At 46.0% G+C, this 15,347-nt stretch overlaps 1 long non-coding RNA gene across 1 annotated transcript; it reads left to right on the forward strand.

The window, feature by feature from the left end:
* Positions 1-10,763: 10,763 nt before the first annotated feature.
* LOC136624950 (uncharacterized) lies at positions 10,764-12,449 on the forward strand. The gene is made up of 3 exons (XR_010792495.1): positions 10,764-10,859; positions 11,659-11,825; positions 12,357-12,449. It is a non-coding gene; the product is annotated as an uncharacterized lncRNA (long non-coding RNA).
* The last annotated feature ends 2,898 nt before the right edge of the window (positions 12,450-15,347 follow it).

The following is a 15,347-nucleotide window of genomic DNA, read 5'->3' on the forward strand; positions in this document are numbered from 1 at the left end:
ATGAGATCTCATCGCCGCACTATTAAACAGAAAGACAGAATGACTTGTGGCCGAGCTTTTCTCCAGATACAGACACAACATAGAAGATATGGAAGTTAGTATACTTAAAGGCAATTTCAAGTCACAAAGCCATAGAAGAATTTTGGAATATAAATTCATAACAACCTTTGACACTTGTAGGGCTAAATTATTTGTGAGGATTTATGTGTGATTGGGAAGTATAAGAAATCTATAGCACAGATAACACTGCTGGCCTTGTGGACTGAACCCCCAACCCCCAACACTAATCCTGGGACCATAAAATCTTCACACCCTTATCAGTGATTATTCTTTTAAGTGCAAATTATTCAATCCATGTCTGTGCCTTGTCATAAGTATTTGTGTATAAATATGCATGCCTCTTCAGATCCATTTCATTATGCTTTGATGAAGGACTTGGAGTAAGTCCAAAAGCTCGCATTAACATCATGTATTTTTGTTAGCCAATTAAAAGGTAACATATCTACAAGATTACTTGGTTTCTCTTGCTGGGAACAATTCCATCATAATGACTATACATGCTGTATCATAAAATATTCGTAGATGACATTAATATTCTTAGATCATCTGGAACTCCGAAGGTCCAAGCATGTCTTGCCTTTGGTATTATGGTGCCACAAAACTAAAATTTGGAGACCACAATGGAAATCCCCAGCCCATGCGAAATCATAGAATGGTAGAGTTGGAAGACACCTCCAGGGTCATATAGTCCAACCTCCTGCTCAGTGCAGGATTCAGTAAATCATCCCAGACTACGCAGGCTCCTCTTTCGAGGCAAACCCATTCTAGGGTGTCCTGCCCTTCACAAAGAAAAGAGAACTCTCCCTGGGGCTCCTGCTGGCTTCTCCGCCATCGGTTGCATCACCACACTGGATACCCAGCAATAGGCACCCATCTTTGCCACTCCGGGTTCGGGGATCTGAACCCGACTCCCTTTCGATCGGCTGAGGGCAACAGAGGCCAATGCCTGTCCCCTCCGAACAGCGTTCGCCTATCTCTCAGGACCAACTTACCCATGTTCAACTGCTGTTCAGATGGAACCCTTCTCCAGCCTTCAAAGTTCTTGTTTGAATATTTGCTACTAACACCAAATGCATTATTGGTCTAAGCCACTTTGAATTGATTTGTAAAACAAAGGCTGGGCATACTTTGATAGTTGCCTTCTCATATCAACATTGCATTTAACTTAGATGAAGCTGTAGGAGATACTGCTGGCATCATTAATTATATCAGTTTGTTAAGGGAAACTTTTCTTGAGACAATGACAATTTTTGGGTGCTTCTTCTCTCACCTATTAGAAGATTTGAACACAACTTAATTTTTGTAGTATTGTCCTTCCTGAGACCATTGTGTAAGACATGACATTTAACATCAACCCTTACTTCACCCTCATACTCTGAATATGTTTTTGTTTTCTCCCTTCTACCAGTTTCTTATTCCGGATCAAGATACGACTTATGCCTGTACGTTCTTTGAAATGCCCAAAGTGTCGACAAAACATCATATTATAAGGGTAAGCCATACAATACAATATAAGATTTCATTATAACCAGGTATATAAGTAATGTAGTGCAGACATTACAGTTGTATCCAGGCTCAGGACCTTAAACCACATCCTAGGGCAACATCTCACAAAAATAGAGTGTACTGTTTATAGTATTTATGGTAAAGCTAACCTGCAAATATTGTGCTCGGAGCGCAACGTTCCAATAGGCATGTAGAAATGGAAAAGTTGTTGCCTTGGGTCCCTCCCAAGATTCTGTTATCTGGTTGCATAAGAACATGAAAACAAATGACCAAAACTGGGACCTTCTGCAGAACCAGTCTAGTTCACAAAATACATAGCTATTTTACACAGAGTCATAGTAATACCAGTATTCATAGTTGTTCCTCCTTTTTATGGGAGAAGCAGAGACAGCAGAAGGTCCAAGTTTTTGTCATTCTTCTTTGCTCTAAAAGGCCCCTCTGTCCTATATGACAGGAAGTAAAAAAAAAAAAAAACCTTTTCCTATAGTAATAATAAAAATAAATAGAAATAAAAGCATATTTGATATTGCTGCATTCATAAAAGTCTGATCTATCAAGCTAACGCATTATTAATTCTGCAAGGTGACCGTCGTCAGACAAAAAATAAACAACCCCAGAATTCAGCATTTTTGGTCACCCCGTCTCCAAGAAAAAAATTAATGGAAAGCAATCAAAAATTCACATGAACTCCAAAATGGTACAAATAGAAACTACAAGACGTCCCACAAAAAATGAGCCCAAGTTATCATGTGATTTTTGCCCCATTGTGCACACCGTAGAAACAAAGTGGCAGAGTTGCCTTTTTTTTCCATTCAACTCCAGTTACAAATGGTCCCGCAAAAAAGCCCTCATGTAGTTGTGTAAACGGAAGAATGAAAAAGTTATACATTTTTGAATGTAAGGAATAAAAACTGAAAATGAAAAAAAAAATTAAATGTATCCTATGACCTCATTTCCATTGACGTTTTTTGGCTGAACCCAAGAGCGCTGCCACAAAGATGGCTGACAGACACCATCATAGTACTAAAAAGTTTTCCCCCACCCATCTAAGTGTTCCACTATATCTTCTACTTGTATCACTTATTTCAGAAAACATTGTGTGTGGCCTGGATTTTTGAATCTCCCTGTAGTAGCTTGTTGATGGTTTTCAAAGTTTCTCTCAAATGCATCTCAACTAGAGATGAGCGAACGTACTCTTCCGAGCTTGATATTCGTGCGAATATTAGGGTGTTCGGGATGCTCGTTACTCTTAACGAGTACCACGCGATGTTCGGGTTACTTTCACTTTCATCTCTAAGACGTTAGCGCGCTTTTCTGGCCAATTGAAAGACAGGGAAGGCATTACAACTTCCCCCTGCGTCGTTGAAGCCCTATACCACCCCCCTGCTGTGAGTGGCTGGGGAGATCAGATGTCACCCGAGTATAAAAGTCGGCCCCTCCCGCGGCTCGCCTCAGATGCCTTGTGAGATAGCTGAGGGACAGTGCTGCTGGTGCCGTAGCTGCTATAGGGAGAGCGTTAGGAGTTAGTGTAGGCTTCAAGAACCCCAACGGTCCTTCTTAGGGCCACATCTATCCGTGTGCAGTACTGTGCAGGCTGCTGTTAGCAGTATTGCACATTTTTTTTCCCCATAATCGGCTGTCTGCAGAGCATTGCGCCCTGCATTAATACTAGAGGGACAGAAGTGGTGGTTAGGCAGGGAGAGTGTTAGGAGTGAGTGTAGGCTTCAAGAACCCCAACGGTCCTTTCTAGGGCCACATCTAACCGTGTGCAGTACTGTGCAGGCTGCAGTTAGCAGTGTTGCCCTTTTTTTTTTTTCAAAATCGACTGTCTGCAGAGCATTGCGCCCTGCAGTAATACTACAGGGAGAGAATTGTGTAGGCAGGGCCAGAAGACATTTATTATTGAGTGAATATATGCAGTGGGCCTTTCCTTTAAAAAAAAGGGAAAAAAATTGTATTTGGCCTGCCTCTGACAGTCCTCAGCGTTCACTGTACATGTGTGCTGGGTGGAGAACGTAAAAAAAAACAGACGCAGCCAGCTAAGTTTAACAGCAGGCTTGCGCCAATTAATTTATTTCCTGCCGGAGAAATATCACCGCTCTGCTGTAGATAATAACTCTGCAACACCGCAGTTCTGTGACACATTGCAGGGCCACAACAACACATTTATTATTGAGTGAATATACGCAGTGGGCCTTTCCTTTAAAAAAAAAGGGGAAAAAATTGTATTTGGCCTGCCTCTGACAGTCCTCAGCGTTCGCTGTACGTGTGTGCTGGGTGGAGAACGTAAAAAAAAACAGACGCAGCCAGCTAAGTTTAACAGCAGGCTTGCGTCAATTAATTTATTTCCTGCCGGGGAAATATCACCGCTCTGCTGTAGATAATAACTCTGCAACACCGCAGTTCTGTGACACATTGCAGGGCCACAACAACACATTTATTATTGAGTGAATATACGCAGTGGGCCTTTCCTTAAAAAAAAAGGGAAAAAAATTGTATTTGGCCTGCCTCTGACAGTCCTCAGTGTTCGCTGTACGTGTGTGCTGGGTGGAGAACGTAAAAAAAAACAGACGCAGCCAGCTAAGTTTAACAGCAGGCTTGCGCCAATTAATTTATTTCCTGCCGGGGAAATATCACTGCTCTGCTGTAGATAATAACTCTGCAACACCGCAGTTCTGTGACACATTGCAGGGCCACAACAACACATTTATTATTGAGTGAATATACGCAGTGGGCCTTTCCTTAAAAAAAAAGGGAAAAAATTGTATTTGGCCTGCAGGCTTGCGCCAATTTATTTCCTGCCTGGGAAATCAAATCACTGGTAATACAGCATGCTGAGGGGTAGGGGTAGGCCTAGAGGACGTGGACGCGGCCGAGGACGCGGAGGGCCAAGTGAGGGTGTGGGCACAGGCCGAACTCCTGATCCAGGTGTATCGCAGCCGACTGCTGCGCGATTAGGAGAGAGGCACGTTTCTGGCGTCCCCACATTCATCGCACAATTAATGGGTCCACGCGGGAGACCTTTATTAGAAAATGAGCAGTCTGAGCAGGTCCTGTCGTGGATGGCAGAAAGTGCTTCGAGCAACCTATCGTTCACCCACAGTTCTGCGCCGTCCACTGCTGCAAATCCGAATCCTCTGTCTGCTGCTCCTCCTTCCTCCCAGCCTCCTCACTCCACTACAATGACACATGCTCAGGAGCGGGCAGACTCCCAGGAACTGTTTTCGGGCCCCTGCTCAGATTGGGCAGCAGTGGTTCCTCTCCCACCAGAGGAGTTTATCATCACTGATGTCCAACCATTGGAAAGTTACCGGGGTCCGGGGGATGAGGCTGGGGACTTCCGGCAACTGTCTCAAGACTTTTCAGTGGGTGGGGAGGACGATGACGATGAGACACAGTTGTCTATCAGTGAGGTAGTAGTAAGGGCAGTAAGTCCGAGGGAGGAGCGCACAGAGGATTCGGAGGAAGAGCAGCAGGACGATGAGGTGACTGACCCCACCTGGTGTGCAACGCCTACTCAGGACAGGTCTTCAGAGGGGGAGGCAAGGGCAGCAGCAGGGCAGGTTGCAAGAGGCAGTGCGGTGTCCAGGGGTAGAGGCAGGGCCAGACCGAATAATCCACCAACTGTTTCCCAAAGCGCACCCTCGCGCCATGCCACCCTGCAGAGGCCGAGGTGCTCTAAGGTCTGGCAGTTTTTCACAGAGACGCCTGACGACCGGCGAACAATGGTGTGCAACCTTTGTCGCGCCAAGATCAGCCGGGGAGCCAACACCAACAGCCTCACCACCACCAGCATGCGCAGGCATATGATGGCCAAGCACCCCACAAGGTGGGACGAGGGCCGTTCACCGCCTCCGGTTTGCACCGCTGCCTCTCGCCCTGTGCCCCAAACTTCCACTGAGATCCAACCCCCCTCTCAGGACACAGGCACTACCGTCTCCTGTCCTGCACCCACACCCTCACCTCCGCTGTCCTCGGCCCCATCCACCAATGTCTCTCAGCGCACCGTCCAGCCGTCGCTAGCACAAGTGTTGGAGCGCAAGCGCAAGTACGCCGCCACGCACCCACACGCTCAAGCGTTAACCGTCCACATAGCCAAATTTATCAGCCTTGAGATGCTGCCGTATAGGGTTGTGGAAACCGAGTCCTTCAAAAGTATGATGGCGACGGCGGCCCCGCGCTACTCAGTTCCCAGTCGCCACTACTTTTCCCGATGTGCCGTCCCAGCCCTGCACGACCACGTCTCCCGCAACATTGTACGCGCCCTCACCAACGTGGTTACTGGCAAGGTCCACTTAACAACGGACACGTGGACAAGCACAGGCAGGCAGGGCCACTACATCTCCCTGACGGCACATTGGGTGAATTTAGTGGAGGCTGGGACAGAGTCAGAGCCTGGGACCGCTCACGTCCTACCCACCCCCAGAATTGCCGGCCCCAGCTCGGTGGTGGTATCTGCGGCGGTGTATGCTTCCTCCACTAAAGCACCCTCCTCCTCCTCCGCAACCTCTGTCTCGCAATCAAGATGTGTCAGCAGCAGCAGGACGTCGCCAGCAGTCGGTGTCGCGCGGCGTGGCAGCACAGCGGTGGGCAAGCGTCAGCAGGCCGTGCTGAAACTACTCAGCTTAGGAGATAAGAGGCACACGACCCACGAACTGCTGCAGGGTCTGACAGAGCAGACCGACCGCTGGCTTGCGCCGCTGAGCCTCCAACTGGGCATGGTCGTGTGTGACAACGGCCGTAACCTGGTGGCGGCTCTGCAGCTCGGCAGCCTCACGCACGTGCCATGCCTGGCCCACGTCTTTAATTTGGTGGTTCAGCGCTTTCTGAAAAGCTACCCACGCTTGTCAGACCTGCTCGTAAAGGTGCGCCGGCTCTGCGCACATTTCCGCAAGTCCCACACGGACGCTGCCACCCTGCGCACCCTGCAACATCGCTTTAATCTGCCAGTGCACCGACTGCTGTGCGAGGTGCCCACACGGTGGAACTCTACGCTCCACATGTTGGCCAGGCTCTATGAGCAGCGTAGAGCTATAGTGGAATACCAACTCCAACATGGGCGGCGCAGTGGGAGTCAGCCTCCTCAATTATTTTCAGAAGAGTGGGCCTGGTTGGCAGACATCTGCCAGGTCCTTGGAAACTTTGAGCAGTCTACCCAGGTGGTGAGCGGCGATGCTGCAATCATTAGCGTCACCATTCCTCTGCTATGCCTCTTGAGAAGTTCCCTGCAAAGCATAAAGGCAGACACTTTGCGCTCGGAAACGGAGGTGGGGGAAGACAGTATGTCGCTGGATAGTCAGAGCACACTCCTGTCTATATCTCAGCGCGTACAGGAGGAGGAGGAGGAGCATGAGGAGGATGAGGAGGAGGGGGAAGAGACAGCTTGGCCCACTGCTGACGGTACCCATGCTGGTTGCCTGTCATCCTTTTAGCGTGTATGGCCTGAGGAGGAGGAGGAGGAGGATCCTGAAAGTGATCTTCCTAGTGAAGACAGCCATGTGTTGCGTACAGGTACCCTGGCACACATGGCTGACTTCATGTTAGGATGCCTTTCTCGTGACCCTCGCGTTGCACGCATTCTGGCCACTACGGATTACTGGGTGTACACACTGCTCGACCCACGGTATAAGGAGAACCTTTCCACTCTCATTCCCGAAGAGGAAAGGGGTTCGAGAGTGTTGCTATACCACAGGACCCTGGCGGACAAGCTGATGGTAAAATTCCCATCCGACAGCGCTAGTGGCAGAAGGCGCAGTTCCGAGAGCCAGGTAGCAGGGGAGGTGCGGAGATCGAGCAGCATGTACAGCACAGGCAGTGCAATAGTCTTTAAGGGCCTGGACAGCTTTATGGCTCCCCAGCAAGACTGTGTCACCGCTCCCCAGTCAAGGCTGAGTCGGCGGGAGCACTGTAAAAGGATGGTGAGGGAGTACGTAGCCGATCGCACGACCGTCCTCCGTGACTCCTCTGCCACCTACAACTACTGGGTGTCGAAGCTGGACACGTGGCCTGAACTAGCGCTGTATGCCCTGGAGGTGCTTGCTTGTCCTGCGGCTAGCGTCTTGTCAGAGAGGGTGTTTAGTGCGGCTGGGGGAATCATCACAGATAAGCGTACCCGCCTGTCAACCGACAGTGCCGACAGGCTAACACTCATCAAGATGAACAAAGCCTGGATTTCCCCACACTTCTCTTCTCCACCAGCGGACAGCAGCGATACCTAAGCAATACGTAGGCTGCACCCGCGGATGGAAGCATCGTTCTCTCTCACCATCCAAAACGGGGACATTTCTGCTTCATCAATCTGTGTATAATATTCCTCCTCCTCCTCCTGCTCCTCCTCCTGAAACCTCACGTAATCACGCAGAACGGGCAATTTTTCTTAGGGCCACAAGGCTCACTCATATAATTTTTCTAAACAATTTTTATACGTTTCAATGCTCTTAAAAGCGTTGAAACTTTAACTTGAACCAATTTTTCGTTACACTCGGCTGCCTCCAGGCCTAGTTACCACTTAAGCCACATTAACCAAAGCGATTAATGGGTTTCACCTGCCATCTTGGTTGGGCATGGCCAATTTTTCCTGAGGTACATTAGTACTGTTGGTACACCAATTTTTTGGGGCCCTCGCCTACAGTGTAATCAAATGAATTTTTAGCCCACCTGCATTACAGCTGACGTTACATCAGCTGTGTTGGGCACTGCAATGGGATATATTTATGTACCGCCGGTGGGTTCCAGGGAGCCACCCATGCTGTGGGTCCACAGGGAGTTGTAAATGCATCTGTTTCCACTTCTAAAGAACCCCAGTCTGACTGGGGCATGCAGTGTGGGCCGAAGCCCACCTGTATTAAGCACGACATTACTACCTCAGCTGTGCTGGGCAATGCAATGGGATATTTTTATGTACCGCCGGTGGCTTCCTGGCACCCACCCATGCTGTGGGTCCACAGGGAATTATAAATGCATCTGTTTCCACTTGTAAAGAACCCCAGTCTGACTGGGGCATGCAGTGTGGACCAAAGCCCACCTGTATTAAGCACGACATTACTACCTCAGCTGTGTTGGGCAATGCAATGGGATATTTTTATGTACCGCCGGTGGGTTCCAGGGAGCCACCCATGCTGTCGGGCCACAGGGACTTCACAATAGGGAGTTGTACCTGCCTGTGTCTATGAATTAAAAAGCCCGGTCTGACTGGGGCATGCAGACACCTTGACAGAATGAATAGTGTGTGTCACATAGGTTCCCCATTGCTATGCCCACGTGTGCAGCTCCTGAAGGCGGTGGCACAGGATTATATTTCTCATTGCTTCTGTACAGCATTGTGGACTATCGCCCCGCCCCTTTTATGGGGGGGTCGCTGCCTAGCCATGCCAACCCTCTGCAGTGTGTGCCTGCTTTTCCTGTGGCAGACGCACTTATAAATAGACATGAGGGTGGCGTGGCATGAGGGCAGCTGAAGGCTGCGCAGGGACAATTTGGTGTAAGCTGTGGACACTGTCGTGTGGGGGGGGGGGGTTGGGCAGCATGTAACCCAGGAGAAGTGGCAGCGGAGTGTCATGCAGGCAGTGATTGTGCTTTGTTGGAGGTAGTGTGGTGCTTAGCTAAGGTATGCCATGCTAATGAGGGCTTTTCAGAAGTAAAAGTTGTTGGGAGGGGGGCACTCTTGCCGGTATTGTGGCTTAATAGTGGGACCTGGAAACTTGAGATGCAGCCCAACATGTAGCCCCTCGCCTGCCCTATCCGTTGCTGTGTCGTTCCCATCACTTTCTTGAATTGCCCAGATTTTCACACATGAAAACCTTAGCGAGCATCAGCGATATACAAAAATGCTCGGGTCGCCCATTGACTTCAATGGGGTTCGTTATTCGAAACGAACACCCGAGCATCGCGATAATTTCGTCCCGAATAACGAACACCCGAGCATTTTGGTGTTCGCTCATCTCTAATCTCAACCTCATTTAATTTTCATGGTCATTAATCTTCCACAGACTCTCGTACCTTCTTTTCTGTCACTTTACATAAATGCTTCTGTTTTCTATTTAATACAGTACGAGCCACTTTATGACCCTGATACCATTGGCATAGTGCACCACATCCTGATATATATTTGTGGAAACAACGTCATCCCCACATCAGAAATTGGAGATTGCTATGGCAGTGATGCACGATTTTCCCAGTGTATGACGGCTACATTTGGTTGGGCTGTAGGAGGGGAGGTGAGTATGTAGCAGAATTCCTCAGTGGTGGATATACCATCATCTACTCAAAAACTGTGATGTGGGATTACAGGGTGTTGTAATAGCAAGTCAGTGAGTAAACGGAGGCGACACAATTTATGCCATACGCAAGTGGTTTACTGTGCTTAGTTTACACTCTTTCTCTCCATAGGAGGGCACTTTATCTTTAGATGTTGCAAACAGTCCAGAACACTACAATCCCATACTAATATGTACACCCACCAGAGTTTAATAGTGTAGGGGGTTTGGATAGTGAATTAACTTAGTTTCAGATCATTAGTAGAACAGAGAACAGAGGTAAGGTGGAAGATTAACGATGAGAGAGGAGATATATTAGGTGGTGCAGCACTCAGGAGAGCTTTATGGATGAGTTCGATGAGTATATATTACATTTCATAATGGACAGGCAACCAGTGTAGTGACTGGGCACAGTGTAGAGGCATCAGAGTAGTGACTTGCACAGGGACAGAAGAATGAGTATGGCTGCTGCATTCAGGATAGATTGGAGAAGGAAGAGTTTAGTGAGGGAAGATGGGTAAATATTGGTCAAGGCCAAAATGGATCAGGGCAACTAAAAGTTTCCACTATAACAAAGGGTGGATTCTGTAATTGTTTTTGAGGTGCAGGTGACATGAAAGAGCAAGTGATTGAATATAGGGAGTAACATTAAGATCAGAATCACATATCAACACAAGACAATGAACACTCTGCCTAAAACTAAAGAGGTTGTGGCAGTCAGAATGTGGGACGGCAAAAATGAAACAAATACCATTTTGTCTCCTGAAGTCTAAAACTGGTCAAGACCTGAAGGGCTAAATTATGGTACCTGCCAGAGACTGCATGGCTGCACATGGAAACATATAGCACCATAGGAGGAACCTAAATGACCTGCCATGTGGATTCTCGACAGTGGAGGAGACTAACATATTTTTTCTCATTCTCTTTCTTCGCAGCCATTTGATTATCCACTGAATTGCGGGAATTCTGTGGGTGCAGAAGGTGATCCCCTTTACGCTAGACTTGAAATCCATTACAGCAACTTTGAAAATAAAGAAGGTAATAAAGATTGTGTACTTTATCTCAAGTATATTTTCCTAAGATACTAACAGGATGTATGGTCATAAAACTGCCGGCCAAAGGGCTGAAATAAGGTCTGAAGCAAAATTTGTCACTTTATCCTCAGTAATATATTTATTTAGATCAGCTGAACATTAAAGAAAAACTCTGGGGAACACAGATACACCGTGCGATGATCCTCAGGGGCGGAGCATGGTATAAGAATTCAATTCATGCTTCGTCCCCTTTAGCCCTGCACTAAGTATAACAGAGCATATCCCTTTGATTCTTTAACCTGCCCCATAGATGTATGGCGCTGGTGGATGGGACTTTATACAGAATGCTGTACTTTTGTAACATAATGTGGGGATGGTGCTAGCTCATGATCTTAACAGCTAATACTCTTCTGCAAGGGCAGGATTGGAGGTAGCTCCAATCTTGGCCATTGTACTGCTTTAACGCAATGCTAAATAGTGGCTGCAGCTTTTATTGCATTACACAGATAGAGGCAGCTTCCTCTGTCACCCCATCAAATGTTCCTGTAATGGAACAGGTTTTCTATGGCAACTGGTGCCTACAATATAAGGAGCTTTTGTCAGTTTCGGGGCCCACTGGGCACAGGGGTCCATGGTGATCCAGATAATCACACTCAATGCTTGTCAAGGCTAGAGCTACAATAGATATGGGGACTACTGTGACTCTGACTCATTGGGGCCAACATATAGCTGGAGTCAGTGCTGATTCTTTACCCAGATAAGTTTTTGCTTTTGAGCAGATGTTCTTTATCTTTGACTTTCAGGACTGAAAGATAGTTCCGGAATAAGGATCAGTTACACCCCAGACTTGCGTCCTTATGACTGTGCCACCGTAATGATTGGGATATTTACATTTCCCATACATTTTATTCCTCCTGGCTCTGAAGCATTTCGAAGTTATGGACTTTGCAACACTCATTTGATGGAGGATGTAAGTGACCAAACTTTTGAGAGCAGAACTATAGATATTTGATGTCACTACCCATTGGTCAACATCATCTGTTGCCTATGTAGGATTTGACATGTCCAATGAAAGCCTCTGATCTAAAGCTTCCTGCAATGCCCCGAGATATTTGGCCACTAACCACTAGATGTCATCATAGGCTTAAATGTTAATTAGATTTCATATCCATGTATATCTTAGATATCTAGAACAACCATTCTCAAGTTATCCTCCTCTTCTTCAGACACCTAGAACATACTATAGATAGCAGGAAAAGTTCTGAATACTAAAGGGGGCACCAACAAGGCAGTATGCTTTAACCAGGGTATTTAGTTAAAGGACAGGTGTATGTGTGTGTGCGTGAGGGGGGGGGGGGCTGAGTCTGTCCTCGAGGTGAAGAATTTGTGGCTCTGCATAGCACGTCTTACTAAAAAATACACCCCATGGTCTAAAAAGGTCTTCTCTTTCTTGAAAGAGTAACTAAACTCTCCTCTGAAGGCACTTCCTGTTCTTCTTTAGATATCGGGTAAGCCCCTTCCTGACCTTTCTGTTCAAACATTTCTATTGCATGGACATCTCACTGCTCATGGATTGCGGCTAATGCACTACAGGTAAGAGCAGCATGATCAATGCTTCCACTTATCTACCAGTTTTATTTTAAGAATGTATTTCTAACTAGAAAAGAAATCTCCAGTGAATATAAACCCCTTCTTCCCAACAACTGCTTTTAGAAAGTTAGATTAACTATAAAGCCGTCATTATCGCATTATATAATCCATAGGGAGCTCATACTGCACTCATGATTGTAGGGCTCAAAGAGGCCAAAAACTTTCAGATGGTATTTGGAAGGATAGATGGGCAAGTTTTCTGAAAGGTAGTTTCTGATATCTATCACCTAACATCATCTAGTTATTTAAAACTGCAGTTATCTCTCCACAGGAACGGCACTTTAATAGGAAGCCTCGGGGAAGACAAAACTTATGATTTCAATTTTCAACAAGTCAGAAATTTACCAAAAGCTGTTACAATAAAAATGGTAAGATTATATAGATAGACTAGCTGATATACCCGGCTTCGCCCGAGTTAATTTGGTACTGGTGTTTATCTGGTGTTCACACGGAAAATCTTATGAAGTCGTGGTTACTTTAGAGATACTGAGGAAAAACATATGTTCACCATTTTGCATAGTTCTCTGCGTTACCCAGGAAACACCACGTGGAGGTAACCATGCGACGTTTCCTTCATATAAAATGACATCAGGAAGTGAGAGATTTAGATTACATACAAAAAATTTGGACACTAATTCTTTTGCGCTTAGAATTGAATAATCGAGTTGGGACCTATTATCTTTTCATATTTATGACACAATCAATGCTTGTGCCAAATTTCATGTTTCTATGACATTGGGAAGTGAGAGATTTGGATTATGTACGTAAAATTTGGACGCTAATACTTTTGCGCATAGAATTGAATAATGGAGTTGGGACCCATTAGCTTTCCCTATTTATGACATAATCAATGCTCGTGCCAAATTTCCCGTTTCTATGACACCGGAAAGTGAGAAAATTACATACCGCACGTAAAATTTGGACGCTAATTCTTTTGCGCATAGAATTGAATAATGGAGTTGGGACCCATTCGCTTTTCCTATTTATGACATAATCAATGCTCGTGCCAAATTTCCCGTTTCTATGACACCGGAAAGTGAGAAAATTACATTCCGCACGTAAAATTTGGACGCTAATTCTTTTGCGCATAGAATTGAATAATGGAGTTGGGACCCATTAGCTTTTACTATTTATGACATAATCAATGCTCGTGCCAAATTTCCTGTTTCTATGACACCGGAAAGTGAAAAAATTACATTCCGCACGTAAAATTTCGACGCCAATTCTTTTGCGCTAGAATTGAATAATGGAATTGGGACGTATTAACTTTTCCTATTTATGACATAATCAATGCTCGTGCCAAATTTCCTGTTTCTATGACACCGGAAAGTGAGAAAATTACATTCCGCACGTAAAATTTGGGCGCTAATTCTTTTGCGCATAGAATTGAATAATGGAGTTGGGACCCATTAGCGTTTCCTATTTATGACATAATCAATGCTCGTGCCAAATTTCACGTTTCTATGACACCGGAAAGTGAGAAAATTACATTCCGCACGTAAAATTTCGACGCCAATTCTTTTGCGCATAGAATTGAAAAATCGACTTGGGACCTATGAACTTTTCCTATTTATGACATAATCAATGCTCGTGCCAAATTTCACGTTTCTATGACACCGGAAAGTGAGAAAATTATATTCCGTATGTAAAATTTGGACGCTAATTCTTTTGCGCATAGAATTGAATAATCGAGTTGGGACCCATTAGCTTTCCCTATTTATGACATAATCAATGCTCGTGCCAAATTTTAAGTTTCTAAGGCATTGGGAAGTGACAGATTTAGATTATGTACGTAAAATTTCGACGCCAATTCTTTTGCGCTAGAATTGAATAATCGAGTTGGGACCCAATTACTTTTCCTATTTTGGAGATAATCTATGCTCGTGCCAAAATTCATGTTTCTACGATATCGGGAAGTTGGAGAACTTTCGGCGAGTCAGTCAGTGAGTCAGTGAGGGCTTTCAGCTTTATATATATAGATATGAGACAGATAGACAGACAGATAGGTAGGTAGGTCGATAGATAGATAGATAGATAGATAGATAGATAGATAGATAGATAGATAGATAGATAGATAGATAGATAGATAGATAGATAGATAGATAGATAGATAGATAGATAGTAGAGATGAGCGAGCATACTCGTCCGAGCTTGATGCTCGTTCGAGTATTAGGGTGCTCGAGATGCTCGTTACTCGAGACAAGCACCACGCGGTACTCGTCTCGATTAAACGAGCACTGACCATTGAATTCAATGGAGCCGGCAATACAGCCGGCTCCATGGAAAGCAATGGGCTGCCGGCGATTGCGGAATGAATTGTCGGGAAGGGCTTAAATATATAAGCCCTTCCCTGCAATTCATCCAGAAATGTGTAAAAATAAAAAAAATATATACTCACCTGGTCCCGGCAGACGGAGTTCAGCGCGGCCGGCTGCAGTCTTCCTGAACTGCTCTGAACACCTGTAAGTAGTATTCAGCTGCCGGGGATTTAAAATTAGCTCAGCGCAGGGACAGCTGAGAGCTGCCCCTGAGCCAATCAGAGGCAGCACTCACTCACCCATTCATGAATTCATGAATGGGTGTGAGTGAGGGCTGCCTCTGATTGGTCAGGCTGTAACCAATCAGAGGCAGCTCATTCAGCAGGCGGGGATTTTAAATCCCCGGCAGCTGAATACTACTCACAGCTGTTCAGGAGAACTGCCAGCTGGCCGCGCTGAACTCCGTCTGCCGGGACCAGGTGAGTATATATATTTTTTTTATTTTTACACATTTCGGGATGAATTGCAGGGAAGGGCTTATATATTTAAGCCCTTCCCGACAATTCATCCCGCGTACGCCGGCA

This window comes from Eleutherodactylus coqui, chromosome 4, assembly GCF_035609145.1.
Source record: "Eleutherodactylus coqui strain aEleCoq1 chromosome 4, aEleCoq1.hap1, whole genome shotgun sequence".
Taxonomy (NCBI): Eukaryota; Metazoa; Chordata; class Amphibia; order Anura; family Eleutherodactylidae; genus Eleutherodactylus; species Eleutherodactylus coqui.